We start from the raw sequence: 12257 nt of genomic DNA, 5'->3' as shown, positions 1-12257 counted from the left end.
TGATGAATATAACGCTTTCCTTAACACATTGCTCCTGCTCTTTCAGAGCTGCTTTCCATTAGAACGTTCTACATGGAGTACTAGCAGTAAAAGGCAGCCTGGGTGGCTGACTACTGGGGTAAGGATATCATGTAGAACAAAGTGGGAATTATATCAAAATGTTAGAAGTAGTCACAAACAAGCTACAGTTGCCCATTGCAAGCTGTATTGTATGGTGCTTAAAAATATTACTAGGAAGGCAAGAGTATGTGGTGCGCAAATAGAATAGCTAATTCACAGGATAAAATTAAGACCATATGGTCAGTTGTGAAGGAAGTGTCTGAAGGTTGACAATATTAAGTCAGTTCATAGTAAAAATATTTCTGTTACTATTAAATCAGATATATGTACAGTATTTAACAATCATTGTCTGAGCATTGCTGGTGAATTAAATAAAAATTTAATTTCTACAGGGAATCATATAATTCTCTTAGAAAATGCCTTTCCAAGGCTGATGTCTGAAATACTCCTCTGTGATACTGACAAGGGGGAGATTTAGTCAATGATTAAATCACTGAAGACTAAGGATTCTCATGGATATGATGGAGTTCCTTGCAGAGTATTAACCCTTTTAGTGCCAAATACAATCTGATCGTGATCCAGATTTTCGGCGAAAAATGCCAGTAACGATCTGATCGTGATGCCTTTCTCATTCGCTAGGAAATACTAACAACTTTGCCTTCACGCGCGGAAAAAATGAATGAGAAAGGCATCACGATCAGATCGTTACTGGCATTTTTCGCCGAAAATCTGGATCACGATCAGATCGTATTTGGCACTAAAAGGGTTAAAGTACAGTGATGCACATGTAAGCCCTGTACTTAGCCATATTTGTAATTTTTCCTTTAGGTATGGTCAGTTTCCTGAACAATTAAAATACTCACAAGGGAACCTCCACATCGCACTCCCCTGAGATTTAGTTATAAGTTGGCGCAGTGGATAGGCCTTGAAAAACTGAACACAAAACAATTGAGAAAACAGGAAGAAGTTGTGTGGAACTATCAAAAAAATAAGCAAAATATACAAACTGGGTAGTCCATGTGGAAGATATGCAACATCAAGGCTAGTGTGAGCTCAGGAGCGCCGTGGTCCCGTGGTTAGCGTGAGCAGCTGTGGAACGAGAGGTCCTTGGTTCAGTTCTTCCCTCGAGTGAAAAGTTTTTTTTCTTTATTTTCGCAAAGTTATGATCTGTCCATTCGTTCAATGACGTCTCTGTTCACTGTAATAAGTTTAGTGTCTGTGTTTTGCGACCGCACTGCAAAACCGTGCGATTAGTAGACGAAAGGATGTGTCTCTCCAATGGGAACCGAAAACATTTGATCGCAAGGTCATAGGTCAACCAATTCCTCCACAGGAAAACACGTCCAATGTATTCTATATGACACTGGTGACGCCATGTGCAACACATGACAAGAGTATGTTGTCAATCCAACTAACTTGTGCACTTGGCGAATGGGTAAAAAGATTCTACCTTGCCCGATTTAGGTTTTCTTGTGGATGTGATAATCACTCCCAAAAAAGTGATGAAAACATAAGAGTTTGTCTCATAAACTGCAACAAATGAATGCAACGGTTTCACAGTCACACTGTTTTCCTGTGCTCTGTCAAAACATATGTTTTTAACATTTTCAAATTTTTCCGTGTGCAGACTGTCAAATCCTGCATATGTCCAAGCAAATCTGAACATGTTCTGGAATTTTGGAGAGCGAAGTTGGTTATGTGTAAGTGCCTGAACTTTGATAATTGTCTGAAAATAAAAAATTAAACTTTACACTGGAGGGAAGACTTGCACCAAGGACCTCTCGTTCCGCAGCTGCTCACGCTAACCACGGGACCACGGCGCTCCTGAGGTCACACTATCCTTGATGTTGCCTATCTTGCACATGGACTACTCAGTTTGTATATTTTGCTTATTTTTTTCATAGTTTCACACAACTTCTTCCTCTTTTCTCGATTGATCTGTGTTCAGCTTTTCAAGGCCTATCCACTGTGCCAACTTTTAACTAAATCTGAGGGGGGTGCGACGGGGAGGTTCCCTTGTCAGAAGTAAAGCTGCTTTATAGAAAGGGATAATGTAGACAGTTTTAGACCTATTTCTATGCCATCAGTGTTTGCTAAAGTTATTGAAAAGGCTGCTTATGTAAGGATAATTGATCATTTTATGTCACACGATTTGCTATCAAATGTACAGTTCGGTTTTAGAAATCATTTAACAGCTGAAAATGCTATATTCTCTTTTCTCTGTGAGGTACTGGATGGGTTAAACAAAAGGGTTTGAATGCTAGGCATATTTTTTGATTTAACTAAGATGTTTGATTGTTTTGATCACCGACTATAGCTCCATAAGTTGGTCCATTACAGAATAGGGAGAGTAGCTCAATTGGTTCATCTCTTACTTTAGAAACAGATAGCAAAAGGTCATTACTCACAATGTTGAGAATGTCTGTGATGTGGGATCTGAGTGGGGTACTGTCAAAAGGGGGGTTGCCCCAGGGATCAGTGTTGGGGCCGCTCCTGTTCCTTATTTATGTAAATGATATGCCCTCTAGTATTATGGGTAATTCTAAAATATTTCTGTTTGCTGACGACACTAGCTTGGTAATAAGGGATGTTGTGTGCAACAATGGCTTGGTTTCAAATAGTGCAGTTCATGACCCAAGTTCATGGCTTCTGGGAAATAAACTAACACTAAATCACAGTAAGACTCATTTTTAGAGTTTCTACACGTAATTCAACAAAACCTGACATTTTAATTTCACAGAATGGGCTTATGATTAGTGAAACTGAACAGTTCAAATTTCTGGGTGTTCAGATAGATAGTAAACTGACGTGGAAAAGCCCACGTTCAGGATCTCGTTCAAAGACTTAATGCTGCCATTTGTACTATTCGAATGGTATCTGAAGTAACTGATGGTTCGACATGAAAATTAGTCTACTTTGCTTATTTCAATTCACTTATGTCATACGGTATTATATTTTGGGGTAACTCTTCTCATTCTAAAAGGATATTTTTGGCTCAGAAATGGGTGGTTTGGGCAATAAGTGGTGTAAGTTCGCGAACCTCTTGTCGGCCCCTGTTCACTAGTCTGGGTATTTTGACATTGGCTTCTCAATTTATATATTCTTTACTGCTGTTTCTTGTTAGCAGTATCAGATTATTCGCAATATCAGCTTATTCGCAAGAATAAGCAGCTTTCACTCAGTTAATCCTCGGCATAAATCCAACCTGCCTTTGTATCGTACTTCCTTGACTCGTAGGCAAAAAGGTGTGCAGTATACTGCTGCATCCATTTTCAATAAGCTACCACAAGAATTCAAAAATCTTAGCAGTAATCCACGCACTTTCAAATCGAAACTGAAGAGTTTCCTCAAGGGTCACTTCTTGTATTCTGTTGTGGAGTTCCTTGAAAAATTAAGCTGATTCTTATGTTGTATTGTTGACTGCGTTTACTTAAACTTATGGACTGACTTTTTTTGGGGTGACGATTTCAGTGGACGATGCAACCAATTCCCACACTTTCAGCATTTCTCGTATTGGACCAGAAGATTGCTGCTTTGCTGTTACTGCTGCCTCCTCTTTCTCCTCTTCCTCCTCCTTTGAAGAACTCCTCTCCACAACTCCCTGCCGTGAAACACACTGCAACTCTATAAGCTCTTCGGTGCTCATTTCTTGGCTGTAATCTTCCACAAGCTGATTGATATCACTGTTGTCCACTTTTAGTCCCGTGCTCTTAACAAAGACACAATCTCATTGACTACAGGCTCCACAGGTACTGACTCTATTGCCTCCGAGTCACATTCGACAGTGCACTCTGGCCAAAGTTTCTTCCGAGTAGAAGTGAGAGTTCTCTCGGTAATCCCATCCCACACCTTTTTGGTGATCTTGGCACAGGTAATCGTGTGTAAGTGATATTTCCAAAACTCTCCAAGAGTGAGATTGGTAACTTCAGTCGACTCAAAGAAATGCCTGAAGAGTGCCTTAGTGTAGGGCTTCTTAAAATTAGAAATAATTTACTGGTCCATAGGCTGGAGTAACGGATTTTGATGAATTGAAATTCTTCAAGGAAGTGGTCTTGTAGGCCTGGAGGATTGGAGAATAGGCAGGAGTGTTGTCCATAATGAGCAAGATACAGAGTGGTAGATTAATCTCGAGAGAATATTGTTTCATCGAAGGACCGAACACTTCGTCGATCTGATCACAAAAAAGATCGTGTGTCACCGGAGCCTTGTTGTCGGATCTCCACATCACATTTAACCTGCTCTTGTGCCCTTTACACTTTTTGAAGGCTTGAAGAGTTACTGAATGGTAAACAGGGAGAGGTTTAATTTTCAAATAATCTCTCGCATTGGCACAGAATAGCAGTGTGAGATCGGCTTTGGTTGTCTCACACCTGGGTAATGCATTCTCCTCTGCTCTTACAAAGGTATGCTTCAGTATATTTTTCCAGAACAGACCTGTCTCATCACAATTAAAAACCTCAGAATCTACGAGCATTTTGAAGTTTCTGATGAAAGCTCTCTGCTGCCTCTGTGTCCGCCATGCAGTGGACACTAGTTCTTCTCTTAAACTTCTCGGACCACCCACCGCTTCCCTTAAACACTTCAGTGAATCATTCTCACCTTTTCACAAATTATGTTCTCATTAATAGTGTTTTGCAATTGCTTTTCATTTATCCATTTTATCCGTATAAGGAACAACCTGTCAGTATCGTCCAGAATACAAAACCATTGTTTGGATGTTCGTGTCACTCGCTTTGCAGCCTCTATCTCCTTAATCTTGTCCCGGTTCTTGAGGATAGTGCAAATAGGTGATGCTAAATCAGCAATGCTCACACCACGTTTGCATTTTTCAATTATTTTACGTTTCATTTCTAAGGTCATTTTCTTACTCTTACGGTCATATTCTTGCAGCTTTAGCTTCTGGGACATTTTTAAGAAGCTTATTAAAATTTGTGCATAAAAAACACTGTGGGAACACTATTTTAGAAAAAATGTGTGATTGCAAGCTGCAGTAAGGTGGGTAGCAGAAAGAGCGCTAAGCCCGGACTGTGGTATGTACTAAAGACATTATTGATATGCTGCTGCTGACAATGAAAGTTGCTCATATTGGCAACCGTTTCCCCCACTGCATGCATACGGCTGGTGATGTTGCACTAAATCGTCGTGACTCGTGCTTGTTAAGCGTGTCTGTTTTTAATAATTTGTTTAGCTCATTATGTGAATTGCACATTGTGGGAGCTGCTTATTAAGTGAGGTTCCACTGTATTGGCTGAACGAAGACTTTTGGACTAGCTCCTTTGTGGGTGGTCAGCTAATCTCAGTGTGGCATCAACGATTTCCTACACTTAGTTTTACAAGGATATTCTATTAATTCTTAATTTCTTTGCGTGTTTTTGGTACTTGCATTGTTTAATTCATAAATTTCGGGCGTATTATAGTATTTGAGAGTGTAGCATCGTGTTTTAGTACCTGAATAGTGTAATTTCGCTTAGTCTCCTTCCGCCGCCGAGCAGTGTCAGCAGTGCGCAAGTAGCAGCATTACTGCATTTACTAGGCAATCTTGTATTTTAATAACCGTTTAAATTTTGTCGATTTGTTTGCGCTCTCTGTAGATTAGTTCAGACGTTCTTTGCAAAACAGTTTTTAGCATGGATAGGGACTGCAACTGCTGTGTTCGGATGCAGGCTGAGTTGGCATCCCTTCGCTCCCAGCTTCAGGCAGTGTTGGCTTCGGTCACACAGCTTGAGGCTGTTGCCAATGGGCATCACTGTGGGGGTCCGGATGGGGGTTTGTCGGGGACGGCCAGCTCGTCCCACGCATCCCCTGATCGGACTAAGACTGTGGTTGCCCGGGATACTGCCCGCATTGAGGCTGGTCCCTCACCTGTGGTAGAGTGGGAGGTCGTTTCAAGGTGTGGCAGGGGGCGAAAGACATTCCGGAGGGCTGAACGGAAAGCCTCTCCAGTTTGTCTGACGAACCGGTTTCAGGCTCTGTCTCAGGCTGATACTGATCTTCGGCCTGACATGGCTGCTTGTCCTGTTCCAGAGGTTGCCCCTCAGTCTGCAAGATCCGGGCAGTCGCAGAGGGTGGGCTTACTGGTAGTTGGGAGCTCCAACGTCAGGCGCGTAATGGGGCCCCTTAGGGAAATGGCAGCAAGAGAGGGGAAGAAAACCAATGTGCACTCCGTGTGCATACCGGGGGGAGTCATTCCAGATGTGGAAAGGGTCCTTCCGGATGCCATGGAGGGTACAGGGTGCACCCATCTGCAGGTGGTCGCTCATGTCGGCACCAATGATGTGTGTCGCTATGGATCGGAGGAAATCCTCTCTGGCTTCCGGCGGCTACCTGATTTGGTGAAGACTGCCAGTCTCGCTAGCGGGATGAAAGCAGAGCTCACCATCTGCAGCATCGTCGACAGGACTGACTGCGGACCTTTGGTACAGAGCCGAGTGGAGGGTCTGAATCAGAGGCTGAGACGGTTCTGCGACCGTGTGGGCTGCAGATTCCTCGACTTGCGCCATAGGGTGGTGGGGTTTCCGGTTCCGCTGGATAGGTCAGGAGTCCACTACACGCAACAAGCGGCTACACGGGTAGCAGGGGTTGTGTGGCGTGGGCTGGGCGGTTTTTTAGGTTAGATGGCCTTGGGCAAGTACAGAAAGGGCAACAGCCTCAACGGGTGTGGGGCAAAGTCAGGACATGCGGGGACCAAGCAGCAATCGGTATTGTAATTGTCAACTGTCGAAGCTGCGTTGGTAAAGTACCGGAACTTCAAGCGCTGATAGAAAGCACCGAAGCTGAAATCGTTATAGGTACAGAAAGCTGGCTTAAGCCAGAGATAAATTCTGCCGAAATTTTTACAAAGGTACAGACGGTGTTTAGAAAGGATAGATTGCATGCAACCGGTGGTGGAGTGTTCGTCGCTGTTAGTAGTAGTTTATCCTGTAGTGAAGTAGAAGTGGATAGTTCCTGTGAATTATTATGGGTGGAGGTTACACTAAACAACCGAACTAGGTTAATAATTGGCTCCTTTTACCGACCTCCCGACTCAGCAGCATTAGTGGCAGAACAACTGAGAGAAAATTTGGAATACATTTCACATAAATTTTCTCAGCATGTTATAGTCTTAGGTGGAGATTTCAATTTACCAGATATAGACTGGGACACTCAGATGTTTAGGACGGGTGGTAGGGACAGAGCATCGAGTGACATTATACTGAGTGCACTATCCGAAAATTACCTCGAGCAATTAAACAGAGAACCGACTCGTGGAGATAACATCTTGGACCTACTGATAACAAACAGACCCGAACTTTTCGACTCTGTATGTACAGAACAGGGAATCAGTGATCATAAGGCCGTTGCAGCATCCCTGAATATGGAAGTTAATAGGAATATAAAAAAAGGGAGGAAGGTTTATCTGTTTAGCAAGAGTAATAGAAGGCAGATTTCAGACTACCTAACAGATCAAAACGAAAATTTCTGTTCCGACACTGACAATGTTGAGTGTTTATGGAAAAAGTTCAAGGCAATCGTAAAATGCGTTTTAGACAGGTACGTGCCGAGTAAAACTGTGAGGGATGGGAAAAACCCACCGTGGTACAACAACAAAGTTAGGAAACTACTGCGAAAGCAAAGAGAGCTCCACTCCAAGTTTAAACGCAGCCAAAACCTCTCAGACAAACAGAAGCTAAACGATGTCAAAATTAGCGTAAGGAGGGATATGCGTGAAGCGTTCATTGAATTCGAAAGTAAAATTCTATGTACTGACTTGACAGAAAATCCTAGGAAGTTCTGGTCTTACGTTAAATCAGTAAGTGGCTCGAAACAGCATATCCAGACACTACGGGATGATGATGGCATTGAAACAGAGGATGACACGCGTAAAGCTGAAATACTAAACACCTTTTTCCAAAGCTGTTTCACAGAGGAAGACCGCACTGCAGTTCCTTCTCTAAATCCTCGCACAAACGAAAAAATGGCTGACATCGAAATAAGTGTCCAAGGAATAGAAAAGCAACTGGAATCACTCAATAGAGGAAAGTCCACTGGACCTGACGGGATACCAATTCGATTCTACACAGAGTATGCGAAAGAACTTGCCCCCCTTCTAACAGCCGTGTACCGCAAGTCTCTAGAGGAACGGAGGGTTCCAAATGATTGGAAAAGAGCACAGATAGTCCCAGTCTTCAAGAAGGGTCGTCGAGCAGATGCGCAAAACTATAGACCTATATCTCTTACGTCGATCTCTTGTAGAATTTTAGAACATGTTTTTTGCTCGCGTATCATGTCATTTCTGGAAACCCAGAATCTACTATGTAGGAATCAACATGGATTCCGGAAACAGCGATCGTGTGAGACCCAACTCGCCTTATTTGTTCATGAGACCCAGAAAATATTAGATAAAGGCTCCCAGGTAGATGCTATTTTTCTTGACTTCCGGAAGGCGTTCGATACAGTTCCGCACTGTCGCCTGATAAACAAAGTAAGAGCCTACGGAATATCAGACCAGCTGTGTGGCTGGATTGAAGAGTTTTTAGCAAACAGAACACAGCATGTTGTTATCAATGGAGAGACGTCTACAGACGTTAAAGTAACCTCTGGCGTGCCACAGGGGAGTGTTATGGGACCATTGCTTTTCACAATATATATAAATGACTTAGTAGATAGTGTCGGAAGTTCCATGCGGCTTTTCGCGGATGATGCTGTAGTATACAGAGAAGTTGCTGCATTAGAAAATTGTAGCGAAATACAGGAAGATCTGCAGCGGATAGGCACTTGGTACAGGGAGTGGCAACTGACCCTTAACATAGACAAATGTAATGTATTGCGAATACATAGAAAGAAGGATCCTTTATTGTATGATTATATGATAGCGGAACAAACACTGGTAGCAGTTACTTCTGTAAAATATCTGGGAGTATGCGTACGGAACGATTTGAAGTGGAATGATCATATAAAATTAATTGTTGGTAAGGCGGGTACCAGGTTGAGATTCATTGGGAGAGTGCTTAGAAAATGTAGTCCATCAACAAAGGAGGTGGCTTACAAAACACTCGTTCGACCTATACTTGAGTATTGCTCATCAGTGTGGGATCCGTACCAGGTCGGGTTGACGGAGGAGATAGAGAAGATCCAAAGAAGAGCGGCGCGTTTCGTCACCGGGTTATTTGGTAACCGTGATAGCGTTACGGAGATGTTTAATAAACTCAAGTGGCAGACTCTGCAAGAGAGGCGCTCTGCATCGCGGTGTAGCTTGCTGTCCAGGTTTCGAGAGGGTGCGTTTCTGGATGAGGTATCGAATATATTGCTTCCCCCTACTTATACCTCCCGAGGAGATCACGAATGTAAAATTAGAGAGATTAGAGCGCGCACGGAGGCTTTCAGACAGTCGTTCTTCCCGCGAACCATACGCGACTGGAACAGGAAAGGGAGGTAATGACAGTGGCACGTAAAGTGCCCTCCGCCACACACCGTTGGGTGGCTTGCGGAGTATCAATGTCGATGTAGATGTAGATGAATAAATATGGCTGCTTCCAGGGATTGTTTGGCAATTGTGTAATTGTCCAGTAATGGGTCTTTCTGTTTATTTATGCGCAATATGTTAATTTGCTTACTTTGGGGGTCAACTAACAGTCACTGCACCAAGTGTCAGTCCTCTGCAGTTATCATCTGCAAACTGACTGACGGGCCTCTTGATGTTCTCCACAAGGTCATTTATACACTCTGTGGATAGTTACGGTCCTACAGCACTCCTTTGGGGTATACACTTCCTTTGTTATAATGCTATTGCAATTTTGGCTTACATGCCTTTGTCACACTTAAGATTCAGTGCCGTATTGTTGTTATTGTTCTGCTTTTCATTCCAAAGATTCGTGTGATGCACTTCCCCCTGCCACTCTTTCCTGTGCAAGCCCCTACGTCTCCAAGTAGCTGCTGCAACCAATGTGATCAATGTGATGTGCATTCCAGCCCAAGATGCTGGATTGGTGATCATGTGTGCATGGTGTGTGTGTGTGTGTGTGTGTGTGTGTGTGTGTGTGTGTGTCTTTACTGACACAGGCTGTGGCCAAAAGCTATATGTGTGAGTGCCTTTTAATCTCATCTGACTGCAACCTGATGTGTCTTCTTTATGGTAACTAGCAGTCCGTCTCTTCCTACATTGTTGGTGTTCGTATCTCGAGTTTCGATTGTTTGATATATGAAAAATAACAAGTCTTCGCTTCAGCTTACGACCTTAGTGCACATCGACAGCAGGAATTAGTACCCTGTCACAACTAAATTTTTCTGTACCTTAACTATGTGTCTGAACAATTTCTTTTATTTCATCATCTGTGGAGCTAGTTGGTATATAAACCTGTACTACTGTGGTGAATGTTGGCTTCATATCCGTTTTTGGCCTGCATGGACTCCTATTTTGTATGCATTATTAAACCTACTCTTGCACTACCCTATTTGATTTGTATTTATGGTCCTGTACTCACCTGACTGAAACTCCTTTTCCACTTGCCACAGAACTTTACTAATTCCCACAATATCCAACTTCAAATCATCCAGTTCCCTTTTTAAATTTTCTAACCTACCTGCCCAATTAAGGGATCTAGCAGTCTATGACCTCACCTGTAGATTGTATGTTTGGTTTTTCACGATGACGACATCCTCCTTATCGGACCCACGTGGAGACCCGAATGGGGAACTATTTTACCTCCAGAATATTTTACCCAAGAGAATGCCATCATCGTTTAACTACACAGTAGAGGCAGCACGCCCCCAGGAAAACTAACAGCTGTATTTCCCTGCCGCATTTAACTGTTTGCAGTACTGGCACAGTGAGGTCGTGTCGGTTCTTGTTACAAGACAGTGGCTTATAATCCAAAATTGCAATAGCACAATAAAAACAGTTACAGCTAAAAGTGAAAATGACATCTTTTAAGAACTCCCTTGGGATATTTCAGAGGTTACTAATATGTCTGAAGGTTTCTCTTTACTAAGAATGGCATACTATGTTCCATTTGTTAGGAGCTCTTCTGTTCAGTCACAAAACTGGTCTTTTGTTTATTAGGCTACAGTGTGGAACCCTGTCAGACATCTTCCAAAAGTCGAGGAACGTAAACCTGGGCACCAGTATTTGCTGCCTTCAAGATCTTGTGGATTAATTCACTGTAAATGGACTACACAGTTAACGAGAGTAGTTTTACGCACGAAACTTACGTCAAAGTATAAGAATTCGATCATTATGTGTTTCTCATTGTGCGCCTCTCACACTGCAGGGCACAGAATGGGAGGAGCTGCTGCGGTGTCACCTGCTCCGAGTGCGCCCACTGCAGGTGTGAGAAGACGGACAGAGAGGTCTTACGGACAGCCGGTATGATGCCACAACTCCGGACACTTACGATGATGCGCGGTACCAGAGCTCGCATCTTACGTAAGATCTGCAGGAACTGTCTGAATCTCACAACTTTGCAGCTTCACAGCTGTCAGAAGATGAACTACTCGGTAAGTTGAACCTTCAGCTATAGTGTGAGATATAAATGAGGGCCCACTTGTGCGAGTACTGTTTTTAACCAGATGGACAATTCCTGGTTTCTGTACTTTATAGTGAGGGATTGGACGGGTTAAAAGATACGTGTGCTTCTGAGAAACAGAACGTGCACGTGATTCAAAATGTAGCAATGTGGGACCTCTCATCTTGCTTTGAGGTCACTCTTAGAGTTCATACATGGTATGTTTCTTTTTTTTCATTTTTTAATTTATTTTTGGACTACAGTTACCTGTTAAAATTATATTGTAGGTTACATTTCTCGTATTATCGTTAACTATCCTTTTCCCTGTGGCTTTGGTCACATACACTTTTGACACATATATTACACACACGTCCTCCTCTCGCTCGCTGTGTCCACTTCTTCCTCTCCCTGTCTCCCTCATCCTCCCACCTCTTCCCTACTCCCACCTCTTCCCTACTCTCTCTCTCTGCCCATCTCTTCCTCCCCTTTTCTCTCTCAGCTTCCTCCTCCTCCCTTTCTCACCGTCAGTCTCTCCTGCGCCCCCACCCCACCTTGCTCAGCTGTGCCACTGCAAGTCGTGCAGATACTACTCACATGACATGCCAGTCATGCAGGGCAGCCTACATGTCAGTGGTAGGAAACCCTTTTGTGCCCATATAACCACTCCTGTGGAAGCTAGGAAGTTCTAACTGCCATAGTGCTGAATGTGATACAGCA

The 12257-nt window shown here is 43.2% G+C and overlaps 1 long non-coding RNA gene across 1 annotated transcript in view; it reads left to right on the top strand.

Moving 5' to 3' along the window:
• The window catches only part of LOC124607352, a 54404-nt gene extending 42907 nt beyond the window's left edge, over positions 1-11497 (top strand). The window contains exon 3 of the long non-coding RNA XR_006978817.1: positions 11307-11497. This is a non-coding gene — a long non-coding RNA (uncharacterized LOC124607352). The remainder of the gene's footprint in view (positions 1-11306) is intronic.
• Positions 11498-12257: the final 760 nt, after the last annotated feature.

This window comes from Schistocerca americana, chromosome 3, assembly GCF_021461395.2.
Source record: "Schistocerca americana isolate TAMUIC-IGC-003095 chromosome 3, iqSchAmer2.1, whole genome shotgun sequence".
Lineage (NCBI taxonomy): Eukaryota > Metazoa > Arthropoda > Insecta > Orthoptera > Acrididae > Schistocerca > Schistocerca americana.
This window is presented reverse-complemented; position numbering and strand designations above follow the sequence as displayed.